This window comes from Dipodomys spectabilis, unplaced genomic scaffold (genome assembly GCF_019054845.1).
Source record: "Dipodomys spectabilis isolate Male_0828 unplaced genomic scaffold, ASM1905484v1 ptg000122l, whole genome shotgun sequence".
Lineage (NCBI taxonomy): Eukaryota > Metazoa > Chordata > Mammalia > Rodentia > Heteromyidae > Dipodomys > Dipodomys spectabilis.
Window position 1 is genome coordinate 379,981 of NW_024870799.1, and position 16,389 is coordinate 396,369.

At 40.1% G+C, this 16,389-nt stretch overlaps 1 pseudogene; it reads right to left on the minus strand.

Annotated features, from left to right (window-relative positions):
• Nucleotides 1-483: 483 nt before the first annotated feature.
• On the minus strand, nt 484-1,265 carry LOC122115620 (annotated as a pseudogene).
• Between the last annotated feature and the right edge of the window lie 15,124 nt (nt 1,266-16,389).

The window sequence follows — 16,389 nt, forward strand, 5'->3', positions numbered from 1 at the left end:
ATTTATTATTGACTTTCCTAAAACTTTGAAGAGATCATTTTGATTCTACAAAAATATTTCCTTAGAAAGTGAGGAAATACTATTTGCCCTCTTAAAAGTTTCTCATAAAAAAAATCTGTCTGAATTTCGTCTGGAATTATACTCTACGTACTGAGCAATTAAGGAGAATTGTTTCAGGACATTGAGTCTGCTAATCATTAACTACTTGATCGTTCATTTACTTAGTCCTTATTTTTTTGTATAACATTTGAAAGGTTTTATAAAATCCATTAAAGATATACTTCTGAATTGGAAAACCTTTTGGAGGGAATTTACTCAAAGCAGAATGATATATTTTAGGCATCTCAGTATTTAGAGCTGTGAATATGAAATCCATGAATAGTATAACTTGTTTTTAAGGAAGTTTTTAATACATAGAACATAACTAAGAAAAATTGTAGTTGATAGAGTAACTAAGGGAGGCCAGGACGTGGCCAAGTGCCTCTACAGGAAGACAAAAGCTTGGGATGTACCCTGAGGGAGAACTCTCCTGTCCTGTTCTGTCCTATCGAGCTACTTGTCATGTATTGGGTGCCTGTACAGGGAGGGCTGGCACTGCTCTCACAGCACCATGAACATGGTCAGCTTGCCGCCATCCACGGCCAGCAGCAGAAATCAGATGAAGTGGAGCAGGGATTGGATGGAGGGTGGCCGGTGCTTGATGGATGTTGCTTCTGTGCATACATGATGAAGACCACAGACCAGGTTTTGTTTTCTAATAGAGAAACTGCAGCACTGCCTGAGCCACAAGTATGTCCACTTGCCATGTAAGCTGTGGGCCGTGGAGTCCTCCACCAGCATGTTGGCACAGCCCTCACTGACTGTAGAGTGTAGAAAGTAGTATCAAGATTCCCAGTAGTTCGGCTCTTTCCACAGGGTCAGGGCTCAAAATGGAAGGAGCTAAGGGTGGCCCCGTTTCCAGGAACCCCAACTGGAACAGTTCAGGGCTCTGGAGAAGGGGTCCATCAACTCAACACCCAAACCAGACACTACATCCATTTCTGCCTACTTCAGGGACTCCAACACCTGCATGGACAGCTCTGCTGTGCTGTTTTGCTGGCCATGAGGGAAGAACAAAAATATGCTCCTGAGCACATGAGCTCTTGGGCCTCAGAGGGCTTTCTCTGGGACATGTACCTGAAGAAGATGGTCCAGTACATTTGGTGTGCCCCATACTGGCTGCCTTTCTCCATGCAGCTTAACTTGCATGTGATTGTGGGCTTCATTGTGGGAGCCTTCCTGCTCCACCATCGCTGCTGCCAATGTGGCCCAAATAGTATAATCTTTAGAAAGTCTAGGCCAAAGCCCGAGAATATTAATGCAAGGAACTGGGTACATCAAAGAAGAGGGTGGAGAAAGGGAAGACAAATGGAGAGAGGAAGGGGCAGAATGTAGTCAAGCTCATTGGGAGAAAGTGAGGGAATAGAAGATGCTGTATGAAAGGAAATGTTCTCATCTGACTTATGCAAATGAAATCCCTCTACACAGCCTCTTTAAAATAACTATAATCAGCTGGGCACAGGCCACTCAGGCCTGTAATCTTAGCTACACAGGAGGCTGAGATCTGAGGATCTCAGTTCAAAGCCAGCCCGGGCAGGAAACTCCATGTCATCCTTATCTCCAATAAACCACTAGAAAACAGGAAGTGGCACTCTGGCTCAAGTGGTAGAGTGCTCACCTTGAGTGGAACAGCTGAGGGATAATGCCCAATCCCAGAGTTCAAACCCCATGCCTAACAATAAATAAATATAAACTAAATTAATTTGCTGAAAAGGAATTCATTGTCTATACTGCAAAACTAAGAAAAATAAGGGAATGGTGGGTCAGAGAGGGGTGTGATTATTGTAGGTGTGACACAAATCAATATGCACTGTATTCATAAACTGCTTTTGTTATATGGCAACTTCTTTGTACAACTACTGAAAGATAATTGACAAATAAAAATAATAATTGAATAGATGTAAGATAAGGTACAGGAGAAAGAAATGGTTGATAGATACTTCTGATATAGAACAGGGCTTCCTATTACATTGGGACCCTATAGAAGAACTCTACTGTTTTTGTAATATTTCAGAATAAGATGAGATTCATAAAGCATAGTTCATTATGATTTTTCAAAAATAATTTAAATAGTTGTTAATAACCCAACAATACTAAATTCCTATATTATCTACATGAACAAAGGTAATTTATTATCATGGTTTGAAAGAAAAATCTATGGAAACACTTTAATTTTTGGTAAGTCGTGAAGCTTGAACTCTGGGCCTGGACACTACCCCTCAGCTCTTCAGCTCAAGGCAAGCACCTTACCACTTGAGCCGCATAGCCATTTCTGGTTTTCTGGTGGTTAATTAGAAATAAGAGTCTAATGCACTTGCCTGCCCAGGCTGGCTTTGAAGCGCAATCTTCTGATCTCAGCATCTTGACTAGCTAGGATTACAGGTGAGGGTCACCGATGCCTGGCAAAAATTCTTAATTCCAATTAATAAGCAGAAACCCAGAACTTGAGGCTTTGCTTAAAAGGGGGAATACAGGTAGAAAGTGTAAAGCAACTACTAGCAGAAAGGCAAGCAGAGAATGAGAGAGAAAGAGAGGGAAGGAGAGAAAAAGGGAGAGTAAGAGAGAGGGAGGGAGAGAGAGAGAAAAATGTAAAAACAAGAAGGAACCATGGGAGGAAACAGGCAAAAGAGGGTAATGAAGGTGTATATTATCAAAATATGTAGTATGAATATAGGAAAATATAATGGAGTCCATTATTTTGTACAATAATAAGACAATATATCTAAAAGAAATTCAAGTTTGAGAGCAAATTTCTCAATTTATAAGCTTTATTTAGACAGTGAGGAGGACATATTAGCTGGTGGGGAAGATATTATTTACATTTCACTTAGGCCCCAAACACAATCTCTGAAGATGCTCCTGTTCTATCCAGGCCAATGAAGTGGCCACTGCCAGTTTTTGCAGCAAAAAAAAAAAAGTGTCATTCTGAGAACCAATGAGAGATAATGGCCAGACATCTGTGGCTCAAGCTTGTAATCCAAATTACTCAGGAGCCTGAGATGTGAGGATCCAACTCAGGACAAGCAGGGAAATCCCTGAGACACTAATCTCAAGTTAAACACTACAAATAGGAAATGGAACTGTAGTTCAAGTACAAAGGCTCCAGGACAGCACTCAGGTTCTGATTTCAACCTCAGGTCCAGAAAATACATACATATACACAGAGATACACAGACACACAGACGCACAGACACACAGACATACAGACACACATACACACACACACACACACACACACACACACACACACACACACACACACACACAGAAAGTTAATTATGTATTAGAAAACTCAGTCATATGTCAACATTTAATGCTCACAAATGTTAACTCCCACTGATTTTCACATTCTCTTAAAAGGGACTATTTACTTGGCAGATTGTCCTGCATTTTATAAAAGAATTTATAGTCATACTTCTTTGGCAGTCACTATCACAAATTAGAATGGCAGGAGAGGGGAGGGAATGGGAAACTGTGTAGCTACTTTCCTTGTGCTCCACTGATAGTCTTATGCTTCACTATTGGAAAGACATTAGCAGGAATGAGATGTGTCTAAAATAATTTAAAACCATTGAAATGGCCACTGATCATGTATAGACTGATTAAGTACAACTTGACATATAGAGTGAAAACCACAGGTTGCTCTATCAAGTGAAAAGCAACCTATATATGATATAATTGGTAACATTTGATGTATGTATTTTATACTCATGGACATAGAAGTTTGTACATGCATGGGAACGGTTCTGGCAATATATATCTGACAATGGAATTCTTTTGGGAATGGAATATATGGTTGTGTAGATGGAGTGGGGACAAAATCTTAAATCCTAGATTAGAATTATGACATTTATATACAACCAAATCTATTTCTTTCAAAATTAAAAAAAGATGTACTAGCATATGAGATAAGAAAAATAGCACATAAATCTGTAGTAATTTTTTCTCACTTTTTGATTAGCACACATTCTTCCAAGGATTTGATTTGTATCTTTATGAGACTCATTTCCTCCATCACTCTCACACATCTACAGACTTTTCTCAAATCAATGTCAACATGCTTTGTTGTTCATTTTTACATGTATTAAAAAACTACCTATTTTGAACATGTTTTCCCACCATTGCCCTCTCTGTCCTTCTCACTTCCATTAAAACACACATATAATAGTTTTTTAGCATTCCTATATCTCATTTTAATTAAATTGCATAACAATATTATTTAAGAAATTTCACCATAAAATTTTACAAACTCATATTGAGTAATTTTAGTCATACTGATGGCCTGACTCTCCCTTTCCCCATCTAGCTTCCTCTTCAATATTCAATGGATTTCGGTGAGATACCTTTGTCATCATTGCCATGCACAGATGCCAAATAACATTTATTTATCCTTCCCTAATCCTACAAATTCCCTCAAAAATTTCCAAACATATAGACATATTCTATAAATGTATTTATATATGATTCTCTATGTGTTTACACGTTTATCTTTTAGATTGTGTATTTACATATTATAGAAAACATGTGACCTTTATCTTTCTTAATCTGGCTTAAAATCACTCAACATGATAGTCTCCATTTCTATCTATTTCCCTGCAAATAAAAACATTTCACTCATCTTAATGCATGGTGTGAAGTAGAAGGGAAAGGCCTGGCTGGGCATACACAATGGAAATCTGGTATCATGTAGTTAACATTTAATGCCAAGTGGCCAGAAAGATTACTGGTGTTAGTGCAGATGGAGGGAAGTGAGAAACCAATGGAGCCTCCAGTATGTCCAAATGTGCCTAGAGACCTCTTCACCTGGACAAAGAAGCTGGGGTGATAAGGGAAGAAATAACCAAAAAGTTTGAGCAGGGAAAGGTGATAAGATAATTGGGACCCACATGCTACAGCAAAGCCAGGTAACATGAAGAATGGAGTTGACACAGACTGGGCAAAGTTTAGGCCACTGGGGTCTTTGACAAAGCCATTGAAGGCTATCAGATAATTATTGATTGAATATAAGATAGTGATAGAATACAAATATAGAGAGTGGAAAATTATTATTGTATTTCAGTTTCCTTGGGTACCATTGTTATATACTTTGTTTACTAAGAAATTGTCATAACATTGAAAAAAGAAGATAAAATGGAAACTGGTAAATCAACTGGCTGTGAAAGTCAGGATTTCAAACATATGTTTGACTTCTAAAATCCCATACAAGTGTAACAGTCTTACAAGGGAACATGGGAAGCAGATTCTGCTTTTGTGTGTATAGAAAGCACTTCTTGAAGCCCACCAAGCTTGTCACACCAAAGACTGGGTTCTCAAATCCCATGAGGAGATATTGTCACTAGAATCTTCTACATAGGAGGCTCAATGCAAATTGTTCATTTTTGTATTGATCTTTTGCTAACTGACCTTAAAAAAGAAAAGTAAAGCCTAATTCTGTTACAAAGATAAAGATCTCCCAGCCAATAGAAGCCAGGCTCATATTCTTTCTGGCTGCCTGGTGATTAGCCCATTGGTTGTACTTTTGTCCTTCTGATATAACACTTCTGTGAGGTGTTACCCTGCTTTGAGAAGGCAAATCCTTGTTAGAGGCATGATTAACTTTTGAGGACAAGGATACATTGGTTAACCTTTTCTTCAGTGGCATTTTAAAGACACAATGAGAGTATATGGTTCAAGACCATTCAAGGAAATATTTTTTTAACCAAGAAACCTATCTCAATCAGTATTCACTAGATGTAGTGGCATACATCTGTCATTCCAGTTTGTATGGGAGGCATAACTAGCAGGGCTACAGTCAACAGCCCAGGAAAACCTACAAGAATCTACTTAAAATTAAGTAATATTAAAAGGTCTGTCAGTTTCGTGCTTCCCTAACAAGTGTAATTTCATATGTGGCAAATCTAGGTACACTCTTCCACAGTGAATTTATAGAATGACCCAGGCTCAGGTGTGTTCTGAATTTCCACATCTTACTTTCTCAGTAGCCCCACCCATTCCAGCACACACATGGGGCTGGGATGGGCAGCTTCCTCTGTTGCTGGTAGGGGTTGATGCTTTATGCAAGCAATAAATTAGTAAACATACAAACTCCCAAAGAGTATTCTGTTTTCTTTTCCACTCTGCTTCCATCCATCCAGTACTCTGCTGCTCTGCCTCTCCAAGGTTCAGAAAATGCTGGTCCCTCCTCCTGGACATTCTCACATTTGATCTACCTGGAAAATACCTGTTCTACTTCCACAACCCTCACAGGATTCTACCTGTATACGTTCTTTCCTGTATCACTGTATTCCAAGCCCAAGATAATAATTCATACTACTCTTTACCTTTGTCCTTCCCAACAGTCTTCTTGGCCTGCTCTGGAATGTTGTGTAATTAGGTACTATGCATACCACTACCCTTTTACATTCTTCAGTTACCTAGAGCAAGATATGCTTTCTAAAGATATCTTCCAATATAGAACAATACTTTGTAAACACTGGCCATGGTATCAAACTAAAGGCAGTTGAGTAGAAGTGTGTATTAATCACATAACATTCCTGCTATGTGTGATATTCCTGCTATGTGTGATGCTATACATTTGTAATCCTACCATTCAAGAAGTTGATCCGGAACATCATGAGTTCAAGATCAGCCTGGGCTACAATAGGTCTCAAAAATAAAAGAACAATCCTACTTTAGTAAAGGAATTATTTTGAGGAACAACACATCTAAATGAAAATCTAAAAGGACAAACAAGGTAACACATAGCACCCTATCAATGCTCCACAGCTTACTCACCACCCACCATGAGAGATTTCCACCAGCCAGGAATAAATCTTGCAGCACAGCACAAAACAGAAACAAAAACACCCCCAGAATAATTCTTGAAACCAATTTTCCCTTAAAAACATTTCTGATAAACAGGATGAACAACTTTTAGGCCCAGTACTACCAATAAAAAAGGAGAAAATGAAATATATAAAATTTTAAAAATTACAATTAGTGTAGTGGCACACCCCTGTAAAATAGTTACTTGGAAACCAGAGTTCAGGATTGCATAGGGAACAATTATCTTCACAGTACTTAAAGTTTTTATATACTCTACACTGATCCTTTTTCCATACTGTATTATTATTGAGCACAACATAATTGTTAGTAAGCCCTGCCTTTTCATTGGAAAATTCCCAATGCTGAACTTCTAAACTTTCCTTTCTTTTATAAAGCAAATAAAACTATGATGGTATGTGAATATCATCAGTAGAAAAGTAAGTGAATGTCACCTCTACAATGCTCTGGACCTGCTTGATCATCTCACCCAGCTGCAATTCTGTGTTCTTTCAGGCATCCTTTCAGGCTGATTGATCTTCTTAGTGCCCAGGTTAGGGTGCCCAGTAACTTCCCTCCAGTCTCCATGGTTAGCTCTTGGTTGTTTCTTCATTGCAGAAAATAGATTTCTCTATTCTACAAAAAAATTAATGTGATTGGGTCAAGCCTCTACTGTCATAAAGATTTTATTGTACGTTAGTCCATATTTCCTCAGAGAATTCCCTAAATATTCAATTAATGGGAGGAAGGGGCTTGGAGGGAGGGAGGGAAAAGAAGACACTATACAAAAGGAAATGTATTCATTATCTGACTCATGTAATTTAATCCCTCTGTACATTCTCTTTATAATACCAATGTAGACATGGCCACTTATTCACCTAACAAAACTAATATGTTACACATATTGAGAAGACAGTATATTCCCAAATAAAGTGTACTTAAATCATGTGCAAGGCCGCTCCGGCCCCTTTGCCTCTGCCACACCTGGTCCTTTTGTCCAAGATGGGGTGCCAAGGGCACTGCCTCCTGGGCTTCAAGACCGCTGCTGTGAGGATCTGTGGGCCACAGGTCAGCATCTCCAACACCGAAGTTGCAGAATGGGGCGGGTCAGCGCAGCTTGTTATGGTCCACAATTCTGCTGCAGTGTGAAAAGGAGGAGGGCTGCAAATGAGGCCTCTGGTGCCAAGCACCCTGCTAAGGCTAGAGTCCTTGGAAAGCCATACGGCAGCAGGGTGCAGCCACTAGACTGTGAACCTCCAAGCTGGCAGTGGAGACCAGACAGCAAGGCCTCAGTGACCTGGGCACCTTGGCTCATCGCACCACACCTTGCCCAGTGCCTCGACCTTGCAGCTGCTGCCTGAGGTCTGGTCTTTGGGCCCTGCCCAGCAGCTGGGAGTACCAGATGCTACTCAGCAGCCTGAGCCCCCCGCTGCCAGCTGAGCACCCAAGGACTGGATTCTCCACCAGGTCAAGCGCCTCAGGGAGACAGTCAGTGGCTGTACACATGCCGACCTCATCTGGGTGGCCTGTGTGAATTTCTGGCTGCCTGCAGGATGAGCAAGAGGCCTGGCAGAAAATCCTGGCCGGCCAGCGGCTGCCCTAAGCCCCTTCGCTCAAGGTGGAGCCCATGCACCTGCGCTGCAGGGACAATGGAGGTGATGGCAGGCAAGGAGATGCAGCAGCAACACCACTGCTACCTCCATGCAGCCCACAGAGACCCCAAGGCTGCCCGCGACATCAACCCCCTGGGCTGTCTGCTCCTGAACTGAGGCTGCCCATACAAGCAGTACTCACTTTCCTCTATGTATGCCCTGCCCCTGCCCAATCCCCAGGTGTCACTGCCTCCTCTGCCACCTTTGTCCTGGACACTCAGCTGCCATAAGGGCCCCTCATAGAGTTCATAGTGGTTGAGGGCGCTTTTGCAGGACAGCCCCCAGGAAAGAGTGATAGGAGACTTGAGTCTGTGGAAAAAGGTATTCCACACATATTTTGATAGAATATGAAATCAGATGAAAACAAAAATTATCAAATTTTAAAAAAGAAATTAACCATGCATCAATGGCTCACAGCTTTTATCCAAGCTCCTCAGAAGACTGAGAGCTGAGGATCAAGAGTGGAAGCCAGCTTGGGTAGGAAAGTCCCTGAGATTCTTATCTCCAATTATCTACAAACAACAGCAGCAGCAGCAGCAGCAGCAGCAGCAAAACCCCACAAGTAAAGCTGTGGCTCAAAATGATAAAGTGTTAGCCCTGGGCATGAAGCTCCAGGACAATGCCCAGGCCCAGAGTTCAAGCTTGATGATGATCCCCCTTCCCCAACAACAACTACAACAAAAATAACAAAAATAAAAATTAAAAAAATATTCCAGTGACATCCTCTAGACCAACTATATGTTAAACATCTTGCATAGTATCCACATGCTCACTAGGAGTGTGCTGTAATATTCTAGGACAGGGTCAACAAACATGTTTTGTAAAGAGTGGGCCAATATGGTCTTCAATAATAAATACTCAACTCTGCCTTGCATCATGAGAACATACAAAAGTTAACGTGGAAATGGAAGGATGAGGCTAGGTTCAAATACAACTTTATTTATAAAACTGGGAGTGTCTCATGTTTGATTACAATATTCTGATTCTTGATTCTAGGTTACAAACACCGGTCCATAGCCAAGATCCAGAATATTCCAGTAGTTTCATTTATTTATATTAATTACAGAAGATGTAATTATGTAATTTTAAAAAAGAAAGCACTCAATTGCAATACAATATGTTCTATTTGATCACCTGAACTGAAAAACTCATCTACTTACAATAGTCAATTGCTAGATTTTTCAGATTTACTAAAAATAATTTGCAAAGATCTTAAGGTAAACAAAAAAATCTAGGAAACGTTACTCTGACATATTATGAAAATATATCCCTAACTCGGTTCTACTTTTCAATAACTTAGAGCAAATTGGGGAATCCATCCAAGAGAGTGAAATTCTGAAGAAAGACTTGTCTTCTTCACACTGCACTGCAGCTCCTGGATAAGAAACCAGGGATCACCAAATATCCACACTGCTTTTCACACTGTAATTCCCCCTCAACAGACTACCAGCACATAGAAGAATTTTCACCAAAACCTGAGTGCCTCACTTCTTTTGTGTATTTATATGCACTATCCTAAGGCTTGAAGTCAAAACCTTGGTTCTGTCCCAGAGCTTTTCACTGTAGGCTAGCCTTATACCTCTTCCAGCTTTCTTTGGCAGTGAATTGGAGATGAGAGTCTCACAGACTTTCCTGCCCAGGCTGACTTTGAACTGAGATCCTCAGATCTCAGCTTCCAATTAAAGGTAGAATTAAAGGCATGAGCTACCAGTGCCCAATAAACTGCCCTACTTTTCTTGATTGTTTTTATTTTGTTTGAGATCAGGACTTGAATTCAATATCTGACACTTTTTCTCACTAGGTATCACTCTGCCACTTGAGCCATATATCCAGCAATCATTATTTTAAATAGCTGGAAATCATTAAATTTTCTTAATATAGTCTATACAATTACTGTTGTTCTAAAACTCATCCTAATCAAAAAAGTCTTATTTATGGACCCTAGAGATCATCTGAGCAAATTCTCATAATATTGCTTCTAATTGCTTATCACTTTAGGAACATGATTTTTTAAATTATTGTTTTACATAGCACAGTTGTCATTAAACAAAGCAGTTTATGAATACAATATGCCTTGATCAATGCCACCACTTTCAACATTCTCATTAATCCCTCCCCTTCACACACCTTCCCTCACTCTTCTCAATTAATGGTAGGATATTTACTGGAATTCTCTCTGCATTTTCCCCCTTTCCTCCTTTTCATCCTCCAACCTTTCCTCCCTTCACCCTACTTTTGACTACTTATGACCCTATGATCCAGCAACTCTACTCCTGGGGATTTACCCAAAAGATTACAAACCAGGATATAATAAAGCTTTCAGCACAACCATGCTTAGTGAATCAGCCCAAATGCCCCTCAAGAGAGAAATGAATCAAGAAAATGATGAATATTGACCATTTGTAACTCTCATATCTCATTTTTTCTGCTGGTATCCCATTGACATTGTATAGTCTCTGTACTGCAGTGAGCAACACGTAGAAACTGAGGTAAAAGATTTTCAGTGTTATATGCCAGCCATAGATTCCTTGATGTGAGTTCTCTGCTCACTCTCTTTGTCTGTTCATGCCTTTGAGTGCTGACTCTACAGATTCATGTGCACTATTTGCTACACAGAAAAGAGATGAACCACTTGTGCATACATATATATACATACATATATGTACATACACAACACATGCATATATGCATGCATATGGGTATATATTGAATACTTAAGTACATTTTTATCCTTTCTAGAATTGTGGAGCTAGTAAAAATCACATGCATTTTTCTTCCTTTTCAATTCTTTCAAAGCCTAAAAAACATTGTCTCTTTTGAGTAACTAATTTTAAAGAGAATGTCACCATCTGTCACGTGTCAGTGGCCTTGAAATTAAATGTTCAATTGGGACAATGGCTTTTTGGTGGGAGAGGGGAGTTTTGTATTCAGAGGGTTTTGTACTCAGAAGATCTGTGCTTGCTAGACAGGACTTAGATAGTACAACAGCTAGCAGTCAACTCCTTTTGACATACTTCTAGACATTTTGTTTATTTGAGGTCTTGAGCTTTTTGCCCAGGGCTGATCCTAGATTGATTGAGACCTGGCTACCTATGTCTGCCACATAAGTAGCTAGGATTACAGATGTGAACCACTATGGCCAGCTCATTTTTTTTTTTAATTTTATTTTATTTTATTTGAGAATATACTGTACAGAGGGGTTACAATTACATGGGCAGGATAATGCATACATTTCTTACCAAGCATTGCAGCCACCTCCTTTGTTTACCCTTCACCTCCCTTCCCAGCCTCCCTCCTCCCCCCCCACCCAATCATACCCTCCCTCCCCCCCCCCACCGACATTGTAAAGCTGTTTTTGACATGACATTTTGTACTTCTCATTGTTGCAACAGGTCCACCTGAATCCTTAAATGACTTGTTTGTCCCCGTCTCCTCCACATGTTATACTGACATCAAATATAGTGAAAGCGGGGGTTACACTGTGGGGGAGGGACATACAAAGCAACAAAGAAATAATCTTATAAATGCGTTAGAAACACATGCATGAAAGAAACAGAAACATTAAAATACATATTTGAGGGTTCGTTTTCCTAACATCACATTCTCTGACTTTTTCCGCTTGACTCATACCTATACTAGATATTGCAAATAAGGGAAACCATGGGACCTATGTTTCTTTGGGCCTGGCTTACTTCACTTAATATAATTTTTTCCAAACCTTTCCTATGTTTATTGCAGCATTATTTACCATAGCTAAGATATGGAACCAACCCAGATGCCCCTCAGTAGATGAATGGATCAAGAAGATGTGGTATATATACACAATGGAATTCTATGCCTCCATCAGAAAGAATGACATTTCCCCATTTGTTAGGAAATGGCCAGCTCATTTTTTGAGATGGGTGTCGTAGCATTTTTTTCTCTGCCCTGGCCTCAGACCATGATCCTTTTTTTTTATTTCTGCTTCCCAATCAGGTGGTATTACAGATGTGGGATACTATACTTAATGCACTTGACACCTTCGTAACTAAAATTTCTTCTAAAATTTCAAGCAGGATGTAAGACTTTTCATACTCATTATATGTAACCATGAAGAATACTAAATAAGACATAATAAAGGGGTTATAATTTAGATTATTTTAGTCACAGTGATAAAAATATCTGAACACTTTTTAAAATTTTTTGGAAAGTAGTATCTTGTAGGACCAAATAATGCATCTAACTGTGATCTCAAGCATCTTTTATTTAATAGGATTCCATGTACTTGGTGCCATTGGTGGTTCATCACTCCCAGGTGTTCTACAACCTCTATCCTCTCATAGCATTTGCTTTCAATATCATCTGTGAAGGTGCTCAGCTGAAGCAACAACTGGCTATCAAAGCCCACTGATTGCTATCCATTCTTTGTAGTGCATCTCCATTCAAAAACCCCTAAAACGCATGCCCAAGGAGCACAAACACCAATATCCTGAATGGAAAACTGTCCCATTGAGTGGATTTCCCCCTAGCAGATGCAATGCTCACAACATTAATCACTGTGAGCAGCATTTTTCTACCCTTTCCATGTCCCATAAGGATGCTGCTTGGAGTGGAGATTCTGGCCATTACACATTTGTGCAAAGGAGGACATACGTCAAACAGATTGAAAAGTTTGAGGGTGTACAAAAATAGATGGAAGCTACAAGTCATTGGAACAAATATCAGGACCCCTCTCTGGCCAGGAGTTCCTCTGAGAGTCAGTTGGGAGAGCTTTGCAAGTTTCTAAACTACCCTGAGAGCTCATGGAAACAATATCCTGGGAATCAGAAATTATGTACTCCAGACAGACTCTTTATGCCCTTAAGGAGTGTCACAAATATACACAGCTTCTCTGTTCCCTGGGGGACTGTCAAGACTCCTAGAGAAGCTTGGATAACTCCAACTTCTATACTAATGTGAAAACTGCACAAGGCCAACCTTCTTTTTGTTGTGCTTAGTAATTGTGCACTTTTATCCAGGAAAGTTCTGGCATTTCCTATGCAGACATCTGAGGGGAGCATAAACAAGTGTTAGGTGTTTTGTTACTAAAGCTTGCATAGATTTTTTTTGTGGGGGGGGTTGGTCATGGGGCCTGAACTCTGGGACTGGGCGCTGTCTCTCAGCTCTTCAGCTCAAGGCTAGCATTCTACTACTTGAGCCACAGTGCTACAGCTTCTGGCTTTTATTTTTGCTTATGTGGTGTGGAGGAATCGAACTCAGGGCCTCATGCATGCAAGGCAAGCGTTCCCCCACTGAACCGCCTTCCCAGCCCAAGGTAAGTTTTTTTAATATGCTGATTCTGGGGTTTGAACTCAGGGCCTCAGCACTGAGTTTCTTTTTCCCCAAGGCTACTAGTAAAATTGGAGCACAAATCTCTTGAAATTTCTGCCAAACAAACTCCATAACTAAGATCTCAAAGACAGGTAGAAATGCAAGCATTAGTCACTTAAGTATTATATCATGTACTCAAGTTAGAATGTGACAGGGAATAACAAAAATATCTATTGATACTATTATCTTTGATGATGAAGCCATTCTCCTTCTCCGTTTCCTCAAAGCCTGAAAGGTCATTTAAAGTAATAACATGGCTCCTTTATCTTCAGCATTTCTAAGGGTAAGTACACTGCCCACAAACAACTAGTTTCATGTTCAATTATATACACACAAAATGAAATATCATGGAGAAAGCAACACATATATATTTGCAAAAAGCTAAAATGACTTCTTCCTTATTCTCTTACTCAAAAGATCATTTGCCATGAAATAGATTGTCCTTGAAAAAATCGTGTTTAGTATGTCAGAGTTAGAGAGACAAAGACATATGTTTTCTCTCTGTGGAAGTTAGATCTAAATTATAAACATTCATGAAAAAACATATTCAGGGTCCTAGGCATACATACAAGCTGAATAAATTCTGGTATACTCATGGAAGATTGAAAGAGTGTAACTCCTTTAAACAACTCAGAGTTTAACAAACTGAATACCAGGAGGCTGAAACATGTGTTCCATATGTGGAGAGTGGGAGGAGGTCAAGGGGTAGAGGATGGTGATTGGAGGGAGAAAAGGTGGGTAACCAAACACAGTCCTAATAGTCAATGTATATCCGTGAATATAAAACCAGGTAACTTGAGAACATAGAGATGGGGTTGGGAGATATGTGGGAGAAGGATGAATGCAATGACATTGATCAAGATGCATTGTATTCAAAAAGTGACATGCTGTCAGTAAAAGTCCTTTGTAAAAGAAATTAAATAAGAAAGTCATATAAAAAGTAAGTCACACCCCATGTCTACTGGCTCAATTTTCCTCCTCCAAGTGATCTGTGAAAAGAGCTCAGCTGCTTTCAGATAATTACCTCAAGTTTCTTCAGGAGGAATTTCATTTGCACTGCAGAACTCAGAGAGTGCTCAGGCCACATCTCTGTGATTTCACCTTCCAAATCATTCATCCAGGTCATCATTTCTGTGATTCTCCACATGATGGAAATTTCTCCATCGGAAGCCGCAGCAACAGAATGATTTTCCCTTAATTTCTGCAGTTGACAAGACAAGTCAGGATATCACAAAAGAGTTCTCATTTGATAAAAGGTCTTGCTACCATAATTATGCAGGTTACCCACAAACCCAACACAACATTTAACCTTAAAATACATGACCCGCCCCTCCCATACCCAGCAATGATATAAAACTTTTACATAATGTAGCACAGTACCAGATACTATGAGAAAAATGTAAATCTTATTTTGCCCTTAAGAAAGATCTCATTAGAGTTCAGTGAAGTAACTAAGACCTAGATTAAGTGATGCCACAGAAAAATAGTGTCAATAAAAATTGTTGAATTGGAAAAAAATATTTTAGAAGATTTGTCAGCTAACAATCAAATGCTGATTCAAATACCAAGATCTCCCTGTATCAGTTGAAGCACTGGTGGGCTTTGGAGAAAGCATCCCTAACATCAAACCCAGAGCTTCCAACTACACAGGCTACAGCAGAAAGGGAGTCAGGGCAGAATCTTAGCCATAGCCTTCCTTTTCTTAGATTCTCTATAGCACATGCTCAGGCTAATTTGGCACCATGAATGTGTGTTCTTGCACATTGTGTACACACATAAACACAAATCCTCCCACATAATTAGGATCTCATGAGAATTTAGATGGGAGCCCACTTATCTCATATATGGACATGAGATAATGACCTATGAACTTGGTTAGACACTGACCAGGAAGATGGAGATCTGGAGGTGAAGCTGAAGAATCCCTTGAACAAGACCTCTTTGTAGCAGGTGAAGTGCTATTTGAGGAGGGTGGCAGAATCCCCAGATTCAAACCCATAACCAAGTCTATAGAGGCCAGGAAGGGACGTGGGGCAAACACCAAGCCCTAGCCTTCCTTCTCTTAGTCCCACTGTAACACATTATCAGGTAAATCTGGCAACAGGTAAATGAGAACCTGTGTGTGTGTGTGTGTGTGTGTGCATGCGTGCGTACACACACACACACAAACTTCACGCATGATTCTGTACACTCTGGGGGATAGGGCCCCCCTTACCTCAAAACAGGGGCTTCCTGAGGGTAGCACATCACTACAGTCAGTGTATGAAAAGTTTGGTGAAGGCAGCAGACTCAATGGCTCCAGCCCCATCGCCACTCTCAGTTGACACAATGGACGCAAGCAATCCCCAGCTATGCCTGAGAAGAAAGCCCAGATTGTCAAACAGCCCCCACCTTCCTTCACAATGGACTCTAAAGCATACATTCATTCCTATCTGAAGCTACATGTGTACAACTGCGTAACCCTTCATCGTGCCTCAGCAACCACACC